The following is a 10,004-nucleotide window of genomic DNA, read 5'->3' on the forward strand; positions in this document are numbered from 1 at the left end:
TTATTCATCAGAGTACTTTTATTAAAAGTCATTACATGGAACATCAAAATAAATGCCCTAAGGGCTTACATCTTTCCAAGCTAACACTTGGACACAAAAGAATGAGTATCAACCCATTTACAAGTTAAGCCCTTGGCTTGAATGTTTACATGTAACCTTATTTAAAATAAATAACTAAAGACAAGTCTTCAAAATCCGCATCCTTCCAAACTAAGTCCTGGGAGGTTGCTTATCACCTGAACCTGAAAATGATGTTCCCATAAAGGGTGAGCCACAGCCCAGTAGAAATATACTAAACCACATATAAGCAATGAATAAAGCAATAGTATTTGACAGATGGTTAACCAAGATAATCAACCACATCATTTTACAGTCTCATGACACTATTGTCTAAGATACAATTTACTCTCCAATTTTATCAACATGGCTCAGAACCTGGCCAACCTACAACAGTGAATTACATATACCATATTCACATCCTTCCAATATCAACAAACAAATGAGACTCAAGCTCAATTCACAACACTTCATACTTCCAGATTGATACACATTTTAGTGCTGTATCAATAAAAACACTTCAATATAATAAGCACACATAAAAGTGATGCTAATGGAGTCCATCCCCTATCTCCTCCCAAACAAAATCCGGTTTAGAGGTCCATCCCCTATCTTCCCCTAAACCGTGGAGTACATCCCCTATCTCCTCCCACACAAAACAATGTATGCAAATGCAATGCTCAATCAATACACGTATTTTTTGTATCAATGCAATAGTCAAAGTTAATGACTTAACCAATGTGATTAGTTTCAGTTATTCCTAATCCACATGCAATGTCTACAACAATCACGACTATCCTCCACCGATAGCCCAAAACAGTTATTTCTAAACAGGAAATAAATGTATCAACTAACATAATTCCAACATTTTCATAGGTGAGTGATTAAACTAACCAACTACACCATTTAATCAATGAATTCATTAATTCCATGAATTTAACTAAATTCCCCAATTTTCCCTGAATTGATTATATAAATTAATTTATTACAACAACTAGGGTTTTCCCGAAAATTACCAAAGTAACCCAACACATCAAAATACCAAAACTTAGAGCAAAACCTATAAAATGGAGTAGGAAATCCCTACCTCAAAGAAAACAACCCAAAAAGGTGAAGAAAGAGATGAATGCCCAAAATACCAAAGTGCTCCAAATCGTCAAATGCTCAGATTAAATGGTAGCCCTTGCCTCACTCTATCTTTTTAATGAAGGATCTAGGGTAAAAACACACCCTAAGTGGATCAAATCTAAGAAAGAAGGTGAGTAGGGAGAGAGAAAAGTCGAACCTGGGGTTTTGAATCAAAAGAATATGAAAAAGACTGATCAAATCCCGCTACTGTGTATATAAACTGGACAGGCTCGCTCGAGCGAAGACTTGGTCGCTCGAGCGACCAGACACAGAGAAACTACGCTCGAGCCAAGGAAGCCTTGCTCGAGCCAACAACTCAAATGCTCGCTCGAGCGAAAGAAAGCTCGGTCGAGCGAAGAACTCAAACCCTCAGGTCTGAACCCAGACACACGCTCGAGCGAAGGAACTATAGCTCGAGCGAAGGATGAACTAACTCGCTCGAGCGAATAAAAACTCGCTCGAGCCAAGAATGCTCAGCTACAGGTCCAAATCAAACACTACCTCTCGCTCGAGCGAACAACTACTCGCTCGAGCGAAGAACCAAAAATCTGGACAGCAACTCTTGGTTTCTAAACCCAACCAACCTGAAACAAACCTGCCCAACACATCCTATAATTCCAAAAGAGAAAATAAGGAATAACAACAACAACCATTATACAATGACAAAATCTACGGAACAGTCCGGATACAATAATTAAATGGGAAAAGACCAGGGTCGCTATACTTTGTAGGCAAAGCAATACAAGATCAGACTAACAGTGGTGACTCAGATGGCCTTTTGGTACGTTTCAAATGAAGAAACATTTTGTCCTTGAAATTCCAGTTGAATGAAGGCGAGGAGCATCTGATGAGAATGGCGAAGACGGTGTGGTAGGAAGTGGGTGGTGGCCAGAGGTGGGGGTGTGAGAGGTCGAAGCTCCTCAAGTTCACAAATAAGACGTTGATGTTGTTGTTGTTGTTCATGTCTTGGATTTAAGGCCCTGTTGGGCAGATTATGATCTGCGAAAGATGGATAAGAATGAGTTGGAACATAATGAGAAATAGGCAAAATCAAATGTATGGAGTATTGAGATAAAAAAGAAGGGAATGAAATGGTTACGAGGCTACCAAGCTTTGATTTTCAATTTTTGAGGCGTTTGTGGCTTTTATACTACTTTGCTAGGAGTTGGCTCAACGCGTTAAGGTCCTCTACAGTGTAAATCCTAGAGTGATCTCAGTGATCCATCCAAGGGCTGATTAAGCCTTACCAAAATAATAATAATTTGAAGAAGAAAAAAAAATCAGATTGAAGCTCAGTCATACATACACAGTTTGTGTGTGTGTGTGTGTGTGAGTGAGAGAGAGAGAAAGAGAGAGAGAGAGAGAGAGAGAGAGAGAGAGAGAGTCTCCGACTTAACGCCTCCAAACTAGGTAAAATTCCCATAAAAAATGGCAAAAAGCCACTAAAAAAAATTAAAAAACCAACTATGAGATGATTTGGGAAGCTAGTTAAAAGTTAATTTTTAACTTTTAACCTATTTTAAGTCACATTATTTTTTTCATTTTTTACACACAAAAGGACAAAAAAGTCAAAAAAAAAAAACAAAAACCAGCTTTTAACTAACTTTTTAAATCACTCCTATTTACATCAAAAAATCAAAGATTTCTTTTTCTCTTTACTTTTGCACATTTTTTCATAAAAAACCAAAAAATTATCCAAACACACTAATTGTTTTTATCTCATATTTTACTTAAAAGTCAAAAAATTACTAAAATAATATGTTCCCAAAGCCTAAGGTGGTGTTTGGGAAGTTGGGGTATTTCTCACTACAACAAAAAGCACAAATGGCGACTAAAAAAAAAAATTTCGTCGCTGAAAGTAACACTTTTGGCGACTAAAATGGAATTAGTTGGCGACTAAAATAGTTTAGTAGCCAAATGTATAGTTATTGGCGACTAAAAATCAGTTTAATCGCCGATTATATGGGTTTTAGCGACTAAAAAAATTTTAGTAGCCAAAAGTCAAGGTTTTTAGCGACTAAAAACATTTAGTAGCTAAAAGTATAGGTTTTGGCGACTAAAAAATAGCTTGGTCGCCGATTATACGTGTTTTACCGACAAAAAAAAATTTCGTAGCCAAAAGTGAAGCTTTTTGGTTACTAAAAAATATTTAGTAGCTAAAAGTCAACAATTGGCGACTAAAATTCAGTTTAGTCGCCCAAAGTGCCAAAAGTGGAGGTTTTAGGTGGGAATTAATTCTTTTAGTGACAAAAAATTAATTAGTAGCCAAAAAGTATAGAATTGGCGACTAAAAAACAGCTTTAGTCGCCAAAAGTGGTCTCCTATTTTTTTTAGTAAATAATTTATTTTTTACATAAATTATATTAAATAAAAATAATTATTTTTATATATATAGTTTTGTATTAATACCGGTCAATATACTATATAAATAATATATGTTGCATTTATATTCATGTGATGTTGTAATGGCATAGTGGGGAGAGTGTGTTGCTAAACGTTTAGAATGTGGGAGGTTGGTGGTTCAAAACTTGGGAACAGCAGAGGGTAATTCTTTTTTTTCCTTAAATATGCTTTTGGCGACTAAAATGTGTGGTCGCCAAAAGCTTGACTATTGGCGACGAAAAAAATAGTCGGCAAATGTATAAATAATAAAAATAATAATTCACTATTGGCGACAAAAAGATTAGTCGCTAAATGTATAATTTTCAAAAATGTAATTGACTATTGGCGACAAAAGCTTTGGTCGCTAAAGACCTGTATTTTGCTGACTAAAACTTTTTTAGTTGCCAATACCTCCGGCGACCATGTATTCGCTACAAAATCGGCGACTAAAATATTTAGTCAGGAAAAGTGAAAAGTCGACTTTTGGCGACTAAAAATTTAGTCGCCAAAGGTGCTTTTTCTTGTAGTGTCATTGACTGGAAAAAAAAAATGTAAAAAGGCTTGGATGAATTGGATTATGGAAAGTTTTGGGAAGATGGCTAAAACTTAGTCTTTTGGTTTTTTATGATTTTTTTTTTTTTTTTTTTTTGAAAAAGCGTATAAAAAAATGTAAAAGATGATAAAATCCAAAATAAATTAAAAATTATCTTTTGACTTTTTATTGTGTTTCCAAATTAGCCCCATGTGGTGTTTTGAGAAGTTGGTAAAAAGTTGACTTTTTGATTTTTTTTAAGTCTATTTTGTCTTTTGTGGATAAAAAATGTGAGAGGTTATGTGACCCAAAATAGGTAAAAAGCTAAAAACTGGCTTTTTTTTTTTTGCTTTCCAAAAGACCCCTATGTTGATATACCTTACCAACGACTTATCTTCTCTCTCTAGATGAAGTGGACTATGGTAGAGTTGTTTCTTTGAGTTGTTGAGGTTCTAAAAACGACTGCGTTGGTTTACCTAAAAAACATCCAACATATTAGATACTGATAAGATGATGTTGGTATCAGATGTCAATTTTTATGTTATTTGGCTCTGTAATACAGTTGCTAAATGGTTGATTAGTGGTATTGATTTTTCCTTATTAACCAAGAAAGAGAGAGAACGAAGAGAGAAGAGAAAGAAAGAGTCGGCTGATCAATACAGTGGGTGGGGCTCACTGTACTTTTTAATTATTTTATATTTTATTTATTATTTATATATATGTATGTATATATTCTTAACACTCTTCAAAAAATTATTAAATATTTTCGGAATACTGTTTTTGTACTGCCTAATAAATTATCATTCAATATATCTTCTCATATTCCTCAATCACCCAACATAATTCTCCACCTACCTATCTTCTCTACGTGTCCATACTCTAAAATTACTGAATAATTACCAAGAATGCATTAATATCAATATTTAATATATTTTTATACATCTAGAATTGTTGAATCTCGTTTCATGTGCCACGATATCTTGCGTGATGAAAAATATAATATTAGTTATTAGTATATTTTTATTTATGTAGAAAATATAGAATATTTTTTAAGAAAATGGAATTATATTATAGTTTAATATTTCGATCGATATAGGGATTTTAAATTGTTTTTACGATATTTATAGTTCCATACTTATAAGTGTTTGCAGATTAGTTATTCATAATTAAATAGTTGGTTATAATGTAAATGTTTATTATTACATTTTTGTGTGCACACCATTTTTTAATTAGATTATTAAATTCACATAAAAATTGAAAGAAATTTGTGAATAATTTGTATAAAATTAGATATTAGAGAATAAAAATTTAAAAAAAGAAAATTTATAGTGTTTTGTTTGGTTTGATTTATTTTTAAAATTTTTTATTTTAAATTTTTTGGTTTTCAAGTTTTTATCTGACACTATTTTTTTTAATGACCCTTTTTATTTTCTTTTAAGATTTACTTAATTTAATACTTTTCTATTTTTAATTTTATTTTTAGATTTAGATTCACTTAATCTAAATACACTTAGAAAATAATTTGTTGTGTATTATTTTTTTAAAAAAAAGTATTAATATTAAATAATAATAATAATAATAATAATAATAACAAAAAAATATAATAATAAAAAATCAATACATTTTTGAATTTAGAAATAATTTTACCAATATTTTAATTTTTAATTCTATTTAGATTATTAGATATTAGATTTTCAAATAAAAGTATAATTTAAATATAATATATGAAAAAATTTCAGCATCTTTAATCACTAAAACTAAAAAAATATAAAAAAAATAAAAATTAAAAAACATATCTAAAAAATAAAACCAACGAAAGTGATTTTTATTTAGAATTTTGACATCATACCTTGATTATTAAAGTACCACGTAAAATATTACAGTTCATAAAATATAATTTAAACAAAAAGGAAGTGTATGAAGACAACCTGCAAATTTTTGAGACGCAGTACAAATCTCTGTTTTAAAAATGCATGCACTTTCCTCTAACTAGATTTGAACGAATGTATACAACTTTAAGATTCAACCAAGGCCCCGTTTGTTTTGAGGTTAAATAGATGGGAGGGGATTAGGATGGAGGTGGGGTTATTTAGTGTTGTGTTTGTTTGTAGAGTTGGGAAGGGGATTAGGATGGAGGAGGTGATATAGATGGAGGTTGGAAAGGGGATTGAGAAGGAGGAGGTGGAGATGGTATTAGAAAAATAGTGAAGGGATTCGAAATTTTTTATTTTTTTTTATTTTTTATATATTTGGAATTTTTTTAAAAATATTAATGTTCAATTTTTTATATTTTTTTATTTGTTTTATTATTTTATATAAAAACAATTTAACAATTCCTATACTAACAACTATCATCAAAACAAATACAATTTTACTTAATCCCCTCACTAACAATCCCCTCACTATTAATCCCCTCCATTCTACCTTTGAAAACAAACGGAGCCCAAAATTATTTACAGTGATTTGATTCATGATAGACAATTGTAAATATTGTGTATATCAGTATAAAAGCAAACATAGAAAATAAGAAAGAGTGATTATTTTTTGTTCTTAAATCATCATCAATATAAAAAATAGGGAGATGACTTCTTTTCTTTTCTTTTTTTTTAAGAAGGGAGACAATTTATTTATTTTTATATAGGACTTTTGAAAGCAGATATATCATTTTTTAGTGTTTAACTGAAAAAACAAAGAGATACTTGGTTTATATAGGACTCTTCATGACTTTTAGAAAATATAGGGTTCGTTTGAGATGTGAGTTGGCTTTTTGATTTTTTGACTTTTTGGTTATTTTAGCCTAGGGCTAAAAAGCCTCATTTGGGATAGGTTTTTGGTTTTTTTGACTTTTTTAAGAAAAAAAAAATGAAATGATTATAGTTTGGAAGTGATATTTTATCTTATTAGGCTAAAAAGTCTGTTTTGTCTTTTTGTGACTAAAATAATTAAAAAGCCAAAAAATTTAACATGCCAAACAAAGATATAATAAATTTAAGAAGATAAAATTAAAATTTAAAAAAAATAAAAAAAAATATGTCAAGCTGTTCACACTTTATAATAGTAATAGATAATGGCGCCGTTTGGGAACATGAGTTTCAGGCTATTATAGCCTAATTTTGAAAATCAGCCCAAAAGCCTACACTGTAGCAATTTTTTTCTTGATTTTCCAAAAAAATAAAAATAAAAATAAAAAAATAGGCTGAGCGCTGGACAGTGTAGGCTGTGCCTACACTGTCACAGCCGGAAATGGTTACATCAACAGCTCAATTACCATTTTGCCCCTCAGCCGGAAATTAAAAATATATAATTGTAGGGACAAAATGGTCATTTTAATTACAAACATCTTTTCAAGACATTTTTTAATACACTAACTCAAATAAAAATTTAATCCAACTTCTCAAACACAAAATTAAAATAGCCTACTAAAATAGCCAAAAAATCAAATAGCCTATTAAAATAGCCACTTCCCAAACAAGGCAATGCCACAACTTATTTGTTATAATTAGAAAAAAGTGTATCTACGGAGGAATCCGCATTGTGCTTTTTTTATGCATGTGCGACTTTGCGTGTGGTTTGGAATACTTTTGGTGGCGTTTGTGTACATATTTTCTAACAAGGGTTTTTGTTCCCTCACTGACTCACCCATGACGATAGTTGTTCCTAAAAGAACTTGTCAAGGAATGTTACACTTATCTCTCTCTCTCTCTCTCTCTCTCTCTCTCTCTCTCTCTCTCTCTCTCTCTCTCTATATATATATATATATATATATATATATTATAACATTCAATATGGCAGAGACTTCAAATTACCACTCACTGTCTCAACCATGACCATAGTGGATCCTAAAAAAACTTGTCAACGAATGTTGCACTTATACATATATATATAATTTATAACATTAGATATGGTACAGACTTCAAATTAATTGATGCTAAGAAATGTTTCACTTATACAATATTCTGGATCTTTTTATAATGCATACTTCTTTTTTTAAAAGTCATAATAATTTGTGATATTGATACTATAAATGCCATAAGTAAAACAAGTACAATGGTTCGTTTCAATCCAAAAAAAAAATGCATAATAGTTTATCACTTGAGACATAATCAAAAAAATAACCAAAATATAGTTCATAACCAACATTACAATAAGCCATAATTAAATGATAACCAATACCAAAATGGGTAATAACCAAACACCACTTGAGGTATAATTAAAGGCTTCTTCAATCATAACTAAAATAACAACAATTATAAGTCATAACTAATTCATAGCCAACATTATAAAAAATCATAACCAAGTCATAATAAACAGAGATGGACTCAAAATTCTAACATAGGAGGCAAACATATATACTAACAAAAATTTTAAAAGAAAATTATAAACTACAACATTGACTTCTACAATCATGAAAACATATATAAATAAAATATTTTCTTATATTCATGTTGAGTCACAAAATATAGAGAATCATTGGTAAAATATATATTTTAGTATAAAATAGATAATATAATTTTTCATTAATACGAATAATGAATGATTGTTGGAAAAGGAGATAAAGTATTTGCATGAATTTAAAAATAAAAAAAAATTAAGCAAGCACAATTTAATTTTTCCAAATTTATAAGGCTTGGTGTATTTTTCTTAATTAAAAAAGATTAGTGTAGTATCCTATAACTTTCTATTAACTACTTATTCACATAAAATACTTTCACCACAATCCATTTGAAATGGAGCAGAAACCTAAAAGAAATAATAGGGCAATTTGGGAAGATTGACTTTTCGCGTATTTTTCAATTTAAACCCCAGAGTTTCAATTTCGACAAATTAAACCCTAGAGTTTATCCATATTTCAATGTGAATGGAGGGTCCATCTCCGTCTCATTTCATCTTCTTCCATCTTTCCGATTCAAACCCATATGTTCAAACCCTTGTATCTCCTTTGTCGTAACTCCGTTTCGCCTCATTTTTTGCGTCGTTGGATTCACCTCAAGGCCTAATTTTCATTTCACCCTTCATACGCCTTGTTCCACCTCTTTTTGCATGCCGTCGGAGCTCCAAAAATTGGCCAAAAATAAGATCTCTCTCTCTCTCTCAGATTCAAACTCACATGTCCAAACCTTTTTATCTCTCTCGTCGTAACTCCATTTCACTTAATTTTTGCGTCGTTGGATTCACCTTATGGTCTAATTTTCATTTTATCCCTCATACATCTTGTTCCACCTTTATGTGCATGCCATTGGAGCTCGAAAAATTGGTCAAAATAAGATTTTTCTTTTTTTCCCTCCCCTTTTCTTGCTGCTATCATGATAACATTCCTGGCAACAGAGAAGCAATGGATGATGCTTGATTGAAAACCAAGGTGCCCTAAGATGCTCACCGACCCATTTGGTTTTTTTATTTTTGTTGGTAGTTGTATACCTATTACCACTCAACGACACCATCGCCGTTGGAGGTTTGGTGGTCACCGCAAACTCAATGGAAGGGCCATAAAGAAAGAGAAAAAAAGATAGAATAATTGTAGAAATGAAGAAGGAAGAAGCATGGAGATAGAAGATAGAGGGAAGAAAAAAAAAAAAAGGGAAAAGTCCATTTAGTTTAGTTTTAGAATTATGATTTGAGTATGGAGTCGTGTTTTGAGTTTTTGAATCATGATTTGAAAAAAAAAAATTTGTTTGGTTATGAGTTTTGAAAATAGTTTTGGGATGATTTGTAATTTTTTTAATTTTTTTGGATTGATTGATGTATAGAATGTGAGAGGAAAGATGAGAGAGAAAAAATGATTGATTGATTGATTGATTAATAATAATAATAAAAATAAAGAAGAGAGAAGTTTTGAAAGTAATTTCGAATTGTATTTTAAAAATATGTTTGGTTAACATGTTGCATTCAAATCATAATTTAAAAA

This window comes from Camellia sinensis, chromosome 11 (genome assembly GCF_055761805.1).
Source record: "Camellia sinensis isolate YWXY chromosome 11, ASM5576180v1, whole genome shotgun sequence".
NCBI classification, from domain to species: Eukaryota; Viridiplantae; Streptophyta; class Magnoliopsida; order Ericales; family Theaceae; genus Camellia; species Camellia sinensis.